Here is an 18,039-nt window from a genome sequence, read left to right as displayed (position 1 = left end):
AGGCTCTGTGCATCTGGATCCTCTGTCCATCTGGCCTTGTCATTGACCTGGGCAGGGTGGGTGTGATGGCTCCAGGCTGGCGAGGGGGAGCCTTCACTTCCTGCCCCCTGCCTGGGCACAAAAGGCTGCTTGTGGCAATTAGCAAAGAGCTCCATGCGTGCCTTTCTCTGCCTGCATCTCCACAGGGCACGGATTTCCTGTTATCATAACATCATGCCTGTAATTACAGCTGTACATGCCCTGTGTAAACATAGCTTCCATTAACACATCCTCAGCCACGGAGAGGCCATGTGGAGGTCCTGCTAGGGTCCCTGCTATGGACCAGAGCTTGGCTGGGGGATTTGGATCATCTCTCTGTAACGTGTAAGGTGCTTCAGCACTCTGTTTTTTGCTACATCTGCTGTTCTGTGGTGGCCAGGGTGCCCTGCAGTAGGCAGGGTGGTTTCCCTGGCAGGAATCTGGATGCTGTTGTGTAGTCCCCATATTTCCTACTTGCTCTGCCCCTGTTCCCCCTGACAGACCTGCCTGTGCCTCTGACTATTAGCAGCGTTTTTGGGGCATGGGCAGCACACGTTGGAGTGGAGGGCATGATGGAGGGATCCTCTCTAGCCCCACACCTTCTGCTTGTCTTTCTGCAGTCCTTGGAGGGTGCACAGCGGCAGCAGGGCTGTCGGGGTGGAGGCAGCTTGTCCTCCCTTCCGGATCAATGAGGGGTCCAGAGGGACCGGTGTCAGGTTGCTGCAGACTTCTCCTGCCGCTGGGCTCCAGATGGGAGCTTTTAGATGGAGATGGGAAGGGAGGAGCATGTTGGGAGGAGGGTTCAAAAAGCCACAGGGACAGTGTTACACCTCTAGTTCCTCAGTTACCTAGAGGGGCTGGTGATTGGTTTTTAGGTGGCAAATTGGATTTTTCTTCTAAATGCTTTTTTTCAGTTTTTCTCCGGTCTTTGCACCTTCAGAGCCATTTGGAAGGGGTCAACTAGTGTGGGTGCCTGGTTGGTGTGTGGGCTGCATGCTGCAGCCATGACTGCAGGTCATGTAGTTGCATTTTGGTGTATTTTGAGTGTCCTCCCTCCCTGCAGAGCTTTCTCAAGCTTTGTTTTTCCTAGTTTTGAACTTGGTGCCCCAAAGAGATGGTGTGGCTCTCTGGGGCATGAGGACATGGAGCTGATGAGACCCAAGAAATGGCTCTCAGTCATGTCTCAGTGCTGGAATGCTGGGTAGGTTTATAGGCTTCTCCTGCCTGGAGCCCCCAGATCCCCTGTTGTTGCAGAGCTCTCTGATGGCAGCCTGGGAGCACTTTGCAGGCTCCAAGTCCTGCTCCACGAGGTGCTCTCCTTGTCCCTGCAGTGACCTTGAGGTGGGCAGCCCAGCCCTCCTTCCTGCGGCAGGGGCTGCCTGGCAAAGCGCTGCCTCAGCAGCTACCTGATCCTGCTGCCTGGCTGCCAGGGCTGGAGGCAGGGCAGGAGGCTGAGCAGGGGCTGCTGACCTGTCTTTGAGTGGCACCAGCGTGTCCCCGGCCAGCGGATGCGATACCTGGCAGGGGTTCAGCAGAGCGTAGCCAAGGTGGCTCCTGCAGGCAGAGGGGAGGATGTGTGTGGGAGGGTGCAACCTTCAGCAGTGGCTGCAATCCCGCTGCTTTTAAACTCTTGGTGCTTCCCACTGTCCCCTTGGCAAACACCCACCCTAGGCTTGGTGCAGCCTGCTGTCCCCCCCGCCCTTTGCAGAAGCCCTGGCATCTCCTCTGGGAGGGGAAAGGCTGCACTGACAGCTGGGGGACTCCCTCCCCACCCCCTGTAATGGATGCTGCTCTGCTGAGGGGCACGGATCCCGCCATCTGGGCCGGGGTAAGGTCAGGCCAGAGTCACTCTGTGTCTGGCTTTTCCTTGGATGGCAGCTCCCATGCCCAGCATTTGTCCAGACTGTTGCGTGCAGACAGAGCCTCCCTTTGTCCCCCCAAAAAGCCACGCGAGCCTGTGCCTGCCCTGCAGCCTGTCCCCAGCCCTGCCACCAACAGTTGCTGTCGGGAGGGCAGGGTGCTGGGCAGCACCTGCTGCCACCACAGCTGCCGGGAAACTCAACTTTGGGGGGGCTGGAAGGCTTGCAGGCAATGTCAGATTGGCAAAACTCTCTGTGGGCTGGGATATGGAGGCACCAAGGGGATGAAGGTCACATCCCCTGGGATGCTGAGCGAGTTGCAGAAGCAGAACCTGTGGCAGTCCAGTCTCAGCTTGTCCTGCAGCAGTACCAGGCAGGCAGTTATCTTTGGCTGATCCCAAGTTTTGTGGAGAGACCAGGCTTGGAAAGCCCTTGGTCCCGCGTGCTCGCTGTGCTCTGTGCCAGCAGTCATGGGACTGGGGCACTCGGGGAATTCCAGCCATGCCCAGGTGAACAATGCAGGGATGGGTTCCAGCACTGCTGCAGCTGGCACTGAACCACTTTCTCTGTACTCCTGACCTGGCAGGGACCTGGCCTTGCACCCTACAGTCTGGGAGTGCTGTGGATGGGGAAGTGACAGGGGACGTGAGCTGTGAGCATGCAGCAGCAGGAATATCAGGGGATGTTTTTGAAAGGGAAATGAAGCTGGTGTGTCCTAATGCTTGGGTTTTTCCTGGAAACCACCTGTCCTCAATTGGCAATGTTTTTATTGGGCAGCTATAATTTTCCCAGGTTGTCTTTTGTATTTTTTGGGTGGATAGGAAGCTGTGTGTGTGATTGCAGTGGGAGTGCTCAGTCATGTGCTGGAAAGGCACGTTTGACACTACACCCGTGTCAGCTCTTGAGCTGTGTGTGCCAAAGGCATGATTTTGGGTGTGCTTGCAGTGTTGTATGGAAAGAGGGAAGAAGGGTGGTACTGAAGGGGGTGTGCTGAGGGTGGTGCAACCCCCTCCCAGTAACTGCATTGTGCTGGGCTGGGAGCTGGAGCAGTGGGACATTCTGGGAGGTGCAGTGCAGACCCGGCTGCCCTCCTTCACTGCCATCTGCTCCTCGTTATGCAAACACAGCACTGCCTTGGGGCTCTGCTGAGCTCAGTGTAGCCCTTGTGGGTTGACCCAGTTTTGGGTGCTCTCTGGTTATTTTTGGGGGGATGAGCTGAGCTCCTCTCTCAGAGCATCCAGTGGCTCCCTGCCCACAGCTGTTGCAGAACAGGGGGGCTGTGATCTGTGCCTCCTGCCACAGCCCTACAGGAGATACCCAGCACCTGGGGGGATCCAGGCACTGGAGATCCCTAAGGCAGGTGTGGTTACAGGACAGTGCAGCCACTGCATCCCAACCAGGACAGCCAGGATTGCACATCCCTCACAGCCAGCTGAGCTCTCATTTTTGAGGATTATCTCTCTCCCCTGTCACCACTGCAATCCCTGTAGCTCCCTGTTCTGTCCTGGAACTGGCTGGCCTTGGGCACGAATGCATCGTGTCTCCCTTGGGAATCTGCTCCCCCCTGGGGCTTGTGCTTGCCACGGCTTGTTTATTCTCTCCCACAGAAAGCACAGCTGAACTGGGCCTGTGTCTGGCTGCTTTGATTTCACTTCTTTGATAATAATAATACTAATGATACTACTAATGAGAAACTCTCCACCCTAAGTGGGTTATCCCCATCCCTAACAGCAGGACATGGTGCTCCTCTCGTGGCCTGGAGAGGGCTTAGGGGCTCCCTTGCAGTTCCCTATCCTGTGGGCAGGGAGATGATGATGGTGCTTTGGGGGGGCAGATTTGGCAGCCTATGGAGACCCCCCCCTTGAATTCCCTAAAAGCTTTGGATTAAGGATGTTGCAGTGTGTTCACAACCCTTGGTGTGTCTGGACAGAAAATAGGTGCTGTGGGGCGAGGGAATTGCTGACCAGGCCTTTTTGGGATTTCCCTGTTGCCTGCTGGCTCCCTTCTATCACAAAAGCCCCCACGTGTTGGCGTCCTGGGTGTGGTGCATGACCTGATCATGGCCCACGTGAGCTGGGGGAAGAAGCCATCAGGCTCTCTGCCCATCCCTGTCCCTGTCCCCACAGATCCTTTGGCATCACCCTCTGCTCGGTGCCCAGGGGAAGCCGCTCTGGCTGAAAAGGGGCCCTTTGTGTCTCGCGCGTGAAATCCGGCTCCCGGCGTGCGCGGCAGGGCTTGGCCTTCCTCGTGACCCTAGTGACTGCCTGTGCCTTGGCTGGCTTTGCTCTTGGGGTGTGTGTGGGGGGACACATTTGGGGCATGAACCCTGCCCTGGCCCTGGCAGTGTCAGCCGGTGACCCTTGGGGACTCCCCCAGGCATCGACCCCTGCGCAGCCCCTGGAAATGCTCTCCTGCCTGTGCTGCTGCCTCTTCCCAGCTGGCTGCCCGGCACAAGGGCCTTTTGTTCCCCCTGCCTCTTCCCTGTGCCCTCTCCTGCTCCATCCCCACCCCATCCTCTGGAGCCCCCTCCCCACACGCTTGCAGCCCCCGTGGGCCCGGTGCTGGGCCCCGTGAGGGAGCCGCGCTCCTCGGAGCATGCGCCCACGCCTCTCCCCAATCAATGGCAATAATTTTATTGGCATGACAAGGTAGCCGACGGTTGCCAAAGTGAATCCATCAAATACCTCTTGGCGGCTCCCCGCCCCCTCGAGAGCTCTCGCTGGAGTCGTTAAGCTGTTTTAATCAAGGTGGAGGCTGGAGAGCAGGCGTGTTAAGTGGATGGGGTGGTGGGGAGGGGGCGGCGGAGCGTTCCCGTTGTCCCCTTGCTCGTGGCAGGGAGCGCTCGGCATCGCCCCACTGCTGCTCTGCAGGAAGGGGCCCCGCTCGCCGGCGCTGGGCTTTGTTGAGCCGCCCGGCTCTGAACAGGATGTCTCATTGTTGGAGGAAACAATTAGAAATTCATCGTGAACCGCTGGCCTCTGGGATCTGCCGGGGCGGCGAGGCCGTGGCTCCAGGCAGCTGCCAGCTTCGTCCTGGGGTGACTCCTGGAGGGGAATGCTGCTGGGGTTCCTGCTCCTGCCTCGTGCAGGATGGATGGGGACGAACATTGCCAGGCTCCTGGCACTCCTAGGGATGCTCCAGCATCCTCATATAGCTTTGGGAAAGGAGAGGAGATGTCAAGAGACTCACTGCCCTCAAAGCCTGCTCCCCACACCCTCTGTACCCCCAGGCTTTTTGACTCACAAGCCGCAGCTCTCTCTCCTTTCTCCCCATCTGCTCTGCTCTCAGTGCAAAGCCAGCAGGTGAGTGAGGCCTGGGATTCTGGCTGCTAGCCAGCCAGGAGGCAGCAGCAGCAGCAGCCAGCCCTGCTCCAACCTTCCCTGCCGAAAGCGCTGACGGTGCACGTCTTGCCCGGGCCTGGCGCCGGGCGCCCGCAGGCAGCCGTGTGCCTCATGTGCCTCACCCCCATCCATCAGCACGCTCCTGAGCCTCGCCCCCATCCATCAGCCCACTCCTGAGCCTCGCCCCCATCCATCAGCCCCCACGGCAGCACAGTGCCTGCTGCACTTCACCCCTGTCAGACAAGGTGACTTTTGGGCAGCAGCGCTTCGTGAAAGCCACAGGAGGCTCGGGGATGGAGGTGGATCCCAAAGACCCTGTGTCTTCCAAAGGGCTACCAGGTTTAAACCTGGCTTCTGTAATTGCTCTGTGAAGGGGTTTGGGGGCAAAACGCTGCTTGGCAGCCCCTTGGGACAAGGCGGTGCTGTCCTGTGGGGTATGCTCAGGAGCTGCCAGGTCAGTGCCAGCCAAACATGGCAGCATTGCCTTCACAGCTGGTCCCTGCGGACCATCCTGTGCCCTGGCAGGGGCTGCCACCCTGGAAGCATTGTGGAAATAAGGCTGGGAAAGGAAAAACCAAGAGCCTGAGGGGTTTGTGGCTCTGTGCCTCTCTGCTCCTGCCCCTGTTGTTGCAGGGCTGTGTAAGGCATTGGTGGCCATGGCTTTGCAGTGCTGGGAGAACAAGGCACATGAGCGATCTTTGGGGTCGTTGATGGGGATGCTGAGCCCCCATAAATGTTTGGGTCACACTCATTGGGTGCTGTTGTTAGGAAAAGGGGTGTGTTGACTGGCTGGGGCCATGCAGTGCCAGCAGTGAGCAGTGGGTTTTCCTTCCTAGCTGGTTGCTGAAGCATGAAGCTGCTGAGCATTTTCTTCTGCACCTCTCTGCTGCTGAACGCAGCGCTGTGGCCCCTGTCTGTGACCTTTATTCTGCAGGGAAGAGCGGGAGCACGACTCTTGCTTTGGATTGTGCCTCCTGCTGGGGACCTCTGTGGTGGCCCCAAAGGGAGGGGCAGGGGGAAAAGCCACCCTATTAAAATGGAAATGAGCTGGGAGGGCCCAGCTCTGTTGGATCCCTCCTGTTGGAGCCATTGTGCCTATTCACTGGCTAACTTTCACAAACACTGACTAATTTTGGCTTTTCAGGTGGGAGAATGGCCCCTACCTCCCACCAAAGGCAGCAAGGGAGGATGGCTCGGCTCGTGGGGAAGGCAGCGGTTTGGGAGGCAGGGACTGTCGGTATGCCTGGTGTGAAGGGGCAGTGCTGGTGTCCTGCTTCCCCTTTGTGCAGGCCCATTAACCCAGATTTAATGGTGCCTGAGGAATTTGCCCTCAGCCCCTGGCCTGCTGCAGGAGGGAGGATGTGTGCTTAGCAGGAACTCAGGCAGCTCCAGTGTTGTCTGGGACTCTGCTGTTCCAGCCCTGCCTCAGGTACAGACATGGCCGTGGGGAAGGTCAGACATCCCCATGAGCTGAGCTCCTTGCTTTTCCCTTCTGGGCTGGGAGGAAAATCCATCATAGACGGAGAGCAAGGTGGAGGTGTGGTATGGCGCTTGGGGATGCAGGATGTGGACTCCAGCTGCCCCTTAGTGGCTGCTGGATCCTGTAATCCATCTCTGAGACTTTGATACATGGGTGGTCGTTTGTCTCCAAGCCCAGGTGGGGATGGTGTCAGTCCCAGGCTGCTTGGAAGAGCTGCTGTTTGGTCTCTTGTCCCCTGCCCTGGTTAATTAATTACAGGCTTTCCTGAAGTGGAACAGGAGAAAGGATGCTAATGGCAGGCTGGTGCTGATGGGGAAGGCAGCAGAAAGGTGCCCCATGGGGCTGGCATTGTGAGGTGAAATAGGAATAGAGGAGCTGGGGTGGGTGCTGCGTGGTGGTGAGGGTGCAGACCCCTGGGACAACATCCCTGTTTCTCTCTGGTCCTTTCCCTGGATGACCTGTGCTACCAGAGCTGATCCTGGCACCTCCCTGCTCTTTGTGTACCCATGGACCAGCTGCCAGCACGAAACCTCCCCGTGGCAGTGAGAGCAATTGTCTACATGGGAAGCAAGTGGGAAAGTTTTATTTAATGGATGCTTAGTTCTTTTAATGCCATTTAGCAGCTGGAGAGAGGGAAGAGAGGCAGTGCTGTGTGACAAGCCAGCTCTCTGCAGACGGAGAATGGGCTGAAGTAGTGGGGAGCATCCCTACAGTCTGGCAGAGAAAGGCAGGATAATGTGATAGTGCTTTAATTTGTCCATGCTTTGTGCTCTTGAGGGCAGCATCGTTTGTAGCTTTGTGCTGGGACAGATCTGGCATGGCCAGGGTGCTCAGCCCTGGGATGCAAGGAGGGGTTCTGCTGGTAGGGCAGGTGCTGGGAAATCACCTCTCTCCCACCATAATCCCTGTGTGGGCAAAGGAAACAACACCAGGCTGAAAAAAGCCGGTGTGGTTTTTATTAGCTACAACCCTAATGATGTATTTTGGATTGCTCTCCTGCATGGATAAAAATTACCAGTCCTTGAATGAAGGGGAAATAAAAAAGTCTCTCTGACCTTGAAGCTGTTCGTTCACTTGTCTTCATTTCATTCCCCTTGGCTGGGGATGCAGGTCAGTTTTGGGTGCTATTTATAGTCCGCTTCATTTGGTGGTTTTCTTTACAAAGCGAAAGGTTGTCACCTTTGTTTCTGATACTGCAGAGAGGAGCTGCTCTAGGGAAAAGGAAGAATAAATGAGAAATCTCTCAGAGTGTTCCTGTATGCGGCAAAGCTTTGTAATCTGGAAAGATCAAAAAGCCCTGGACTGCCAACCTGAGCTCCTTGTGTGGAGGTAGCCAGGGTCCACGGTGCCTTGAGAGACATGGGGTGATGCTTTTCTGTGCTGGCCAGTGGCTGCTGGGGCTGATCAGAGCTTTTATTTCCACCAAAACAGAGATAGCTTCCCTTTCCAGGCAGCTTGGCTCATGTCTCCACATCTGGCATGGTTGGCTGTTGTTGAAACAACATGTGGGCTTGATTCTTCCCTTCTCCCACCCCCATGAAGGAAGCTGTGGCTGTGCTGTCCATCTTCACTGAAGACACATGTCCACAGGAGCCCGACTGCTGAAGTTGAGTCCCCTGCCTGTGCCTGCATTTCCTCCTCCAGCCCCGTCCCTGACAGACAGACTCGTTGAAACAACAAATGTTGCCATAATTTAATTTTCAGGCAAACAATAGTCCGGGGACAATGTTAAATTCATGAAACTGGCTTAATGCGATGACATTTAATGAAGCAATTTGTGCACTAGCGTGGCTGTGCGTGGCTCTGGAGTGGTGGGGATGCTGCTCCACCCTGCTGGGCACTCCCTCCTTGGGAATGGGCTGGGAAAGGTTGGTGCTGCAGGGTAAAAGAGGGGGGTTGTCCCACTGCTCTCCAGGCTGTGTGTGCTCTTGTGGTGCAGCTTTCCCATGCTGCTGCCTGGTGCTGCTGCAGTGGGAGCTGGAGCTGGTGGGTTCGAGCTCTGTGGTTTGGCCTGGAGGGAAGGGTTGATGAGAATGTTTTGGAGCAGGAGGGGACTTGTCCTCTGCAGCCTCTGCTTTCCTTGGACTTTTCTGTGTCTGGAGCCCTGGAAAGATTTTTGCCCCCTTGCCCCCCATCTTCTTAGTGGGCCAGATTGAAGCCTCAAACCCTGTAGCACCTCATCTTCCATGCAGGGCTGTCCCTTCCCTCCAGGACCACCCTGGGTTGCAGTATCCCATGGGCTGTTAAGAGGCTGTTCTCTTTAGAACAAGAATTAGGAATTATGCTGCACTGTGAGAGCAGAGGTTTGGCTTTAGGGGATTTACAGTTCATAAAAGCAGGTGAGAAGAGGCAGTTTGGAGGGTGGAGAGACTGGCAGCTTGCTCCAGGGGTGGGTTGGATTTGTGCCATCCCACCAGCATCCCTTGGGCATCCTGGCACCAGCAATGTGTGGGCTTCTGCTGTGTCCCAGGAGAGGGTTCCCTGCTGTTTCTTTCTCCCCTTGATTGACAGAGCCCTGTAGATCTTAATTATGTGCCAGCATCCACAGAGCAAACCTGATGCTGCTGTAGCTGGAGTCTTAACACTGGTAATGCTGCTCCATGGGCAGGCAGTTCCCAAGGTAAAGGGTTTCCTTGCCTTTTTAGGGACAACTTTTTGTCCTTGCTGGACATGATGGAGCTGTGGGAGTGGGAGCTGGACTAGTGACAGGTGAAGGACAATGTGAAATGTACATGAGATTTTGGTGTGGTGTTCTTCAGTGGAGCTCATGGAGGAGGGAGCTGGTGACACAGCAATGTCACTTCCCTGGAGAAGCCCATGTCCTGTTTCCCACCTTGAAGGACACAGTATCTATACCTATCCAGCAGGGCTTTTCCCACCTCCAGTCCTGCCTGTCCCTCTTGCATCCTCCCAGCCCTCCCAGCAGCAACCCCAGTCGAAACCTGAGCTCCACCAAACTCATGTCGCTGCTGATGCTCCTCCCAAGCAGGATTTAAAACTAAATTTTTACTGAAGCACAGCCAAATCCTTCTGAGGATGGATTTTTGGGCTCAGCAGAGGTGCTTGTGGGCAAACTTGAGGTCTGTAGAGCAGTTTGCAGTCCTGCTGATCTTGGAGGCTGGGTCAGTGTCTGGATGTTCTCCGGTTCCCCTGACATTTTGCTTTCCGTTAACAGTGGTCAAAAATTAATTGGTAGTTGTTGAGCAGAATGCAACTGAAAAAAAATAATGGAGGAAAATATGATGCAGTTTGATGTGTGCACGCATGTGTGTCTCTCTCTTTCTACATATGTATTTATTTTTCTTTGAAAGTTTCCAGAAATAGGTTTGTGTCTTGGCCAGGGTGACTGCATCTGTAATTAGTTAAGGAAAGTGGGTGTCTTGGTGACAGCCACGCAGGAATGCTCAGCATCCCTCGTGAGGATGCTGGGATGTGGGACCTTGGAGGCATGGAGTACTGGCAGTTTCCTTGGCAGAGGGAGGGGAGCAGCCTCTGCCCTCTGGATGGAAACACTGGATCAGGTTGGGCTCAATGCCACCAGCCCTGGTTTCCTGGGGGAGGGTGATGCTTGTGGTATTTTATTTAAAAACTAAGCAAAGTCCTTTAAAAAGACCCAAACCCCTGAAAACTGCACCTTGCATGCATGGTGCTGCCAGCTGATCCCTGCCCTGTGTGAGGGATGGGAACTTCCCAAACTCAATTCTCCAGGATTACTCTGTGTTGGTCTCCTTCTCTTCCTGGTATGTTTATGAGCCTCAAGGGATCTTGTTTTTACACTCAAGGCTCAGAATTAAAGATGTGTTTCCAGTAGGTGAGACAAACACTCCCTGTCTCAGCTGGGGGTTTCCTTCCTGCCTCTCCTTCCCTCCTTGAGTCTGCTGGTGGGAAAGTGTGAGCCTGTGGCTGGAGCACATAACCTGGGAATGAGATTCCTGGGCTCTCCCAGGGGGATGAGTCAGCTTCGATGCAGGATGTTCGAGCTGTGGCTTCTTCCTCCAGTGGCTTCTTATTTTAAAAGAGGGCAAAAAATTGCTGCCTTTGGCGTGGAGGTGGAGGAGCAGGGAATGGGGAGGGGTAAATGTGCTTGCTCAAGCTTCAGAGTGTGGTTCACCTTGGTGGCTAAGGGCACACCATGTGATGCTGCTGCCCATCCACAGGTGTGCTGCTTAAATTGTGGTGACTCGGTTGTATGGCAGCATCAGCATTTCTGGCTGGAGGCTGTGGCAGGGCTGGCACAGCCTGGGTTGGCACCCAGCACCTGTGTTCCCTGCTGGATGTGCTGCTTGGTGTGCCTAGAGCATGCACCCCTGCTCTTTGGCCACTTATCCCAGAGAGGGAGCCCATCTGTGTCCCACCCTTCATGGAGTCCAGCAGCACAACTCGCCTTCCCTTCTGCAGCTTCATCCTTCCAGACCTCATGCAGTTGATGTTCTCCTTCCCCACTGCCTGCTCACCTGGGATACTGAAAGGAGACTGGGCTTTATTTTGAAAATGAAAGTGATAAAGAGCATCCAAACAGCTCTGGTAATCTCTATTTCACTCCCTAAGATCTTATCTGCTTGGGTGGCTGTTGATGCCTCCCTCCTGGGATGGAAGAATCCCACCACCTCTGCTTGGCTTTGGTTTCCCCTTTCATGTGCTGTCACACTTGTGTGAGCACCCTCAGCACTGTGCAAGCCTTGGCTAGAAACCCAGCCCACATCTCCAAGTACATGATTTTTCAGCTGAGACTTGGCCCACTGTGCATTTCTGAGTTGAGCCAGAGGTGACACCTCATACCTGAGGACCAGAGGTGTTTTTGCAGGATATACTGAGCTCCAGGCCTTGCCCTCAGTGTCCCTGCCATGAGTGGCGGGTCACACTGGTCAAGATTGTTGAGTCAAAATTGTTGTTTTTGATCCCTCTAACCTCCCAAATTCTGTTTATGCTTGAGACCAGGGAGAAACAGAGAGAGAGTGAACGTTTTTTAAATAGCTTGCGAGTTTCTGGTGTTGTTTTTCATCAGGAAAATGATAGTTGTATAGAGGCAATTAATTGGAGGAAAAGTTTCTGGTAATAAATGTCAAGAATGTTTCAAGAATGGTTTGCATAAAATACACTTTTTTTTTAAAGCCTCCCAGCAAAACAAAAGCCTTACCCTATTTTGAACCTTGCCAAAGAGAAACGACTACAAAACTTCAATTTTCTTTTCTTTTTTTTTTTTTTTTGTGTGTGAGTGTGTAACGTTTAAGTGCTTTTTTTTTCCTGCTCAGCCTGTGCTCCTTAAACAAAAGCATGTGTTTTCCTGGCGTGGCTCCCTCGAGGCAGCTCTGTTGGAGTGCAGGGCAGGGGCTGTGGAGGTGATGGCTGCACAAGTCCAGGCAAGTCCTGCTTTTTGGCAGGAGCTGGAGTTCTCCCTTTTTTGGGGTGGGATGGGGGAAAGGGAGGTGGTGTTGGATTGTGGTCAGTTCCCTTCTCCTGCCTGCATTTCCCAGTTCTGCTCTGTGCCAGCTGTGGGTGGTGATGCCTGCAGCCAAAAGGAGGAGCAATGTGTGGAGTACTTTGATATCCTGGGGCAGAAGGTGATAAGGGAAAGAATGAAAGCTTCAGAGCGATGTTAGAGCCTTGGCTGCCTCTCCCGGAGCAGCCATCGCCTGCGGCTTGTGGGCTGTCGGTAACCCTGCTGTGCCTCTTGCTCCCTAGAGCTCGGGGAGTTGGCCTGGCAGAACTGACGTGTTATGGGGGAGGTGATTTCCTGGTGGGGTGAATGTTTGGTTCTGTGCATGCTCTGGAGCATCCCTGGGGTGCCGTGGCTGTGTAAAGCTGCCAGGGAGCTCCGCTCACCCCGGAGAAGCTGAACCCCGCTGCGTGCTGCCCTCCAGCCACAGCCATACCTTTGGTCCCAGCTGTGGGGTTCAGCGCTGGTGTGTTTTTCATAAAGGCTCTTAATCACATACAGGATGTTTCTGTTTGTTCAAGCAATGAAATCACACAAACAACCCACCCCCAGTTTGGCTTTCGCAGAGCATCAGCTGCTCGACCCAAGGCAGAGCCGGAGCAATCCTCCCCTCTCCTCCTGCAGCTCTGGGCCCAGCAGCGCGGTCAGAGCGCGCCTTTCCTGCTGTGGCCATGCCCTGGAAAGGTGCCCAGCGCTGGGGATGGGATCACACTGGGGCTGGGAGCTGGGGCTGACTCATCACTGCCTGCTTGGCCGAGGCAGCAGCAGCAGCAGAGTCTCCTGGGAGCAGCAGAAAGGCTTGGAGAGCCAGGGCCAGCCCTCAGTTCTGGGGGTTTGGTTGCAGGCAGGCAGCACATGGGGCATGGTGCCCCCCAGACCCTCTCCTGAGAGGAGCATGGTGCTTTTTTAGGTGGGTTGCAGGCTCTTCTTGTTCCTGGACACTGGGGTTTTGTATTTTTGCATTACCCCAAGCACTCAGTCCTGGATGAGGACATCAGAAACCTGCCACTGCATCACCATCTTTTACTTTGGATTTTGTCCTTCGGGGTGTTAAGCAGAAGGAGAACAGGAATGCGTCAGGGTGGATTGAAATAAAAAAACCACCCTGACTTTTCTCACTCCTGTTGCGTGCCTTGGTCCCATGGCTGCCGTTTCCATGGCAAAGCAGCGGGCCTGTAACCCAGCCCGCCCCGTGCTCCTCAGCATTTGGAGGAGCAAAAACCCTCGGAGATGACAAGAATAATTTAACGAGCCATTAACGAGAGTGGGGGAAAACTCCGGAGGAGCCGAGCGGGGTCGGGGTGGGGGCGAGGGGAGGCAGGGCTGGCTTTTGGCAGGGAGAGGGTCACGTTGGCAGCCTGCTCGCCTCGCCTTCGATGTGTTATGAAGTTTTGGAGGTTGCTTGAAAAGTGTCTGGGGAGTGGTGGCGAGCCAAGCGGGCTGCGGGCCAGCTCACAGCTAAACATGTTGTTGTGTAAAATTGCAGTCAATTAATTTAAGACCTGCCAATTTCAACTGCAAAGCGCTAGGAGGTTCTGTCAAGTTTTCAATGGGATAAAAAGGGGGAAAGGGGGATTAGTTTTCAGCACTTGGACAGGCAAATAGTGATCCTCTGCCCAAGCCTGCAAAGCACCTCCTCCTCTCTCTGTTTCTTTTTCTTGCGGTAAACTCAGCCTCTGTTGATGTTAAAAGTCCTTCTGGTGTGTGCTGTTGGGGCTGAAATGGCTGAAGGATGTCAGACAAGGCCTGGTGATCTGCTGGTGACCATTTCAGGGCTGGGGGAAGCACTGACTGCAGGGGGATGACCCACTCCCCTTTGACTTTGCAGTATTCCTCCTCTATAGTCTTGTGGGGAGTATCCCCTCTCTGGCATTCCCAAAGTGGTCTTCTCCAAACTTATGGATTCCTGCAAGCCTGCAGGTCCTGGGCGTGCTGGATGCTACACTGACTGTCTGAAATAGAGGAGGAGCTGGAAAATGCTCAGGGCAGGCCCAAGAGGTGCCCTGTGTCCCCTGTATGCAGCCTTAAAGGTTAATCCTCCCTCACCATGGGGTGCATAGGCTGGTACTCACCGTGCAAGAAGACAACCTGCCCCAGAGCTGATGGCCAGGTGGGCACAGTGTCTGAACCCCACAAAGGCTTATTCCCCCCATTTCATGGTGGCAGTGGGGCAGTGCTGCTCTGCACAGAGCCCCTCTTTCTGGTGGTGTCCTCCTTCCAGCTACTCCTTGTGCCTGTCATCCTCTTGTGCTGCAGGAGCATAGCACCCCCAGTAAAGGGACCTGGGCTGAAAACTTTGCTGAGGTTTTGCTCTTTTTGTGGCAACTTTAATTTGAAAAGTGTTTCCTGAATTCTGGGAGGATATGTGTTTGTACGTGAATCTGCAAGCTGGCTCTTTTTTTTCCCCCTTCCTTTTTATTTTTTTCTTATTTTACAACTTAATGCAACTTCTGAGAAAGTGCAGCTCTGCTGTGAGTAAGAGTCATGAGACTGGTGGGGCGAGCTGGCTTTGGCTTGCTGAGGGTTGAGCTCCTTCTTGGGGCTGCTTGAGCCTGAGATTTGTGCCTCAGCTCTTCCCCATCCTTATCCCAGCTTGCTTTTCCACCCACAAACACACTGTACCTTAGATTTACACACATATGTTCATGCATCTTTCATTCCTGTGGTCTTATACCTGGGCTTTTGCTGTCACCTGTGCCATCACGGCTTTATGTCCCCAGGACACCATCTCCAAGCACTGTTGCTTTCTATATTGTCATTAAAGGGTGTAAATCCATTTCTCCCAGACTCCTGGGGCTCAGAACCAGCCATGGCTGTGGGGTTTGTGCTTTTCTGAGCCAGGGCTTTGTGCTTTTCTGTGTCAGGCTTTGCTCAGCGCCTGTGTGCGCGAAGGAGCTGCTGTGGTCCCTGCAGGGCTGCAGGCTGCCTGCTCCTCCTTGCTGGCAGGAGAGGGGATTTGGAGGCAGGTCCCTCTGGAGCCAGGCTCTGCTGCTCAGGCACTGCTGTCTGCGGACTTCCCCAGAATATATTAAGCGTAATTTCCTCCTGCCTCACCGGAAGCTTGTTAATATTTCACTGGGGCACGGGGGCAGACTGCAAAGCCCACGCTTCAAAGGAGGGCAGCTTTCAGCAGCTCTGGGGTTGGCTTTTGGCTTTCCCAGCTCTTGCTGTAACTCGTTCTGTGGTTTTGAAAATAGGTAAAAAAACCCCCAACCACCCAGCTGAGGAGAAAGCCCAGGCAGAGCTCACAGGCATGCCTGTCCCTGCCTTGCTGAGCCAGGCTGTGGCTCTGCTGTCTGCTCAGCTCCACTCTTCCGGCACTGACATTTGGGGAAAAACATTGTAAATTCATGTCTGGGTGCTTTGTGAGCTCACTTGGGTTTGAAATGGCTGGGAGGATCCCAGTGCAGCCTGGATGTGCCCTACTGCTGCCAGCGTGGCTTGTGAGGAGGGCTGAAGTGCGTTCCCCTTCCATGAGAGGAGATTTTTTGGGAATGACTTTTAGGGAATTGCTTTTGCTTGATCTGGACTCCACAAATCGGAGCAGGATTGGCCCTCCAGGAGCAATAACAGAAGAATTACTGCATTGCATGGGCGTCTTTATGTGTTTTTTAAACTGTGCCTCCTAATTATAAATAATGGCTGCGATATGAGATATGATTATGATGGATGGTGATTCTGTATTCCGTGTGCATTAGCGGCTTTAACCTTGCCGGGGTAATTATGTCTCATTTCAAATTCTGATACTATTTATTTGAGGTAGGGGACTGGGAATTTAATTTCTACTGCTTTGTCTTTTAGTATTATTATTATTTGAAAAGGATACCTTCGCAAAATTGTTTTTTAATCATTCCCTCCAGTTGGCAGCACCAGTTTATTAATATTTTCAGTGCCCAAGTGGGGCTGTTTTGGAAGTGTTTGTAAAGGTAGATGTTTTGGGGGAATGTGAAGCTGAGGGCTGATGTGTAGGAGAGGAGCTATTCCTGCAAGACACCAGCGTGCACCCTGCAGCTTCAGTCTTTGCCAGAGCAGCTGCCTTTGGCACTGGCTGCTGCTGACCCCTGTGCCTCTGCCAGCCTGGGCTCCCTGCTCACAGGAGGTCCCTGGAGGTGCAGGAAGGGCTGAGCCATGGTCCTGCCCACCCCTCACCATCTTCCATGGCACATTTAATTAAAAACCGCATCAACCCGAAGATTGTGCACGTGGTCCTTAATCAGTTTGAAGTCTCTGTGAGAATAAAGTAATTATACTACTCGTTTGGTTACAGTAATTAAAACTTTAATTAACATCATTTCCCACCCCTTGGCCTCCCTTTACAGATATTCAGGCATGTGATGGGTGTCTGCCAGGGTTGCATCTTGGGATAAGGCTGTTTATGCTTCTGCCTGTCCCCATCTCTGTTCCCTCCTGCACCAGGCTGGTAAGGTCCAGCTATTCTTGACCCTCGCCCAGCTCTCTCCAGGCTGCCAAGTGTCAGCTGCATTCCTGTGTGGGAATGCTCCATGGCCAAGGTGCTGGCAAGTGCTGGTGGGTAGCAGCTCCACTTGACATCCTCTGTAAGCACTGGGAATGGTGGAGAGGGTGGTAGGTGTTCCTTGAAGATCTTCTGAGAACTTAAGTTTTCAATGTGGCCTGTGGTTTGATCTGGTCTTAGCAAAAGCTGGACTTTCAGGGAGCAGCCCTGCATTCCTAGGAGGAACTTGTTAAGGAGACAGCCAGGCTCTTCATTTCCCACTGCATGGACCTGCAGGAGCTGAGGTCACAATGATTTGTGGGTGAGTACTATCACACCTGGAAAGCTCAGGGTGGGCTCCAGCCCCTCTGCACCCCATTTTGCCCCCCTGGGTAAGATGTGGCCACACCACCCCGTGGTCAGTGATGGGCTCTGTGTTGGCCAGCAGCACCCTGTGCTCCCTGGAGCCTGCAGGAGGGATTGCTGCCTGCAGAAGCAGGGCAGGGAGTTCTGCAGTGGTTCCAGAGGAAATCCACGCTGTGTAAAACCTGAGCTCTTAAATATCTTCAGCAGCATCCTTGGGGAAAGCAATCTCTATATTTAAATCTTCTCGATCTCTCCTTCGAAATTGCTCTGATGCACAGACTGAAGGGTCTAATTTCCATCCTGGTTTTGAACAGGGAGCCCACTGCAGACAAGTGATTTTCTTTGCTCTGGGTTCTGCATGCCGGGGAGCCATGGCCCTATAGCTTTCCCTTGGCTTTTTGGAAATGTATAGAAGGGTCTACTGTGGCCAGGGATGTGCATTGGAAATGGTGTAGGAGGGCCAGAAGTTTCGAGTATGGGAATGAAATTTTAAAACGTGAACAAAAAGGAAGATCAGGGAATTTAGCATCGAGAGCTCAAGCTGGAGTGAGTGAGAGGGTCTAAATCTATTTCAAGCAAAATATTTGCAGGCACTCTGGTGTGCTCAGTGTGAAGCCAGGCTTAGCTGGCTGTTATCACCAGGATCACTGGCCATGGAATGTTGGAGGATTTCTTCTCTAATCTTGAAAGTGTTTGTGTTTGGAGCAGGGGCTATTCTATGAGGAAAGGCAGGACCTGGAGTTTTGATCATGGCATGTTGATAGTGGCACTGTTGATCAGAAAAGGTTAAAAAAGCGTGGCTGTAACTTTCTGTCTTCTCCTGATGGCATGGGTTTCATTCTTGTGGAATCCATCAGGTAATGCATGATTTTGTCATTGAATCTGTGAGAGACTCTGCATGCCCAGTCCTACTGCCTGTGCTGCCTCTTAATATTTAATGTCACTGTGCCCTGCGATATTTAGACCCTGATTGTTTATTGCTTATCAGCTCCTCCCGGGCAGCCTGGTGTGATTTGTCCATGGAGATAAAACACCAGGACAGCCCAGAGCTGCAGTAAAAAGAGGACTGATGGGCAGGAAGGGAT

General features: G+C 53.7%; 1 protein-coding gene across 1 annotated transcript in view; it reads left to right on the top strand.

Annotated features, from left to right (window-relative positions):
• The window catches only part of PLXNA1 (plexin A1), a 113,334-nt gene that overhangs the window by 21,417 nt on the left and 73,878 nt on the right, over positions 1–18,039 (top strand). The window lies entirely within an intron of this gene.

Source organism: Zonotrichia leucophrys, chromosome 12 (assembly GCF_028769735.1).
Source record: "Zonotrichia leucophrys gambelii isolate GWCS_2022_RI chromosome 12, RI_Zleu_2.0, whole genome shotgun sequence".
Taxonomy (NCBI): domain Eukaryota; kingdom Metazoa; phylum Chordata; class Aves; order Passeriformes; family Passerellidae; genus Zonotrichia; species Zonotrichia leucophrys.
The sequence above is the reverse complement of the archived record's forward strand: the minus strand, read 5'-3'. Positions and strand labels throughout refer to the sequence as shown.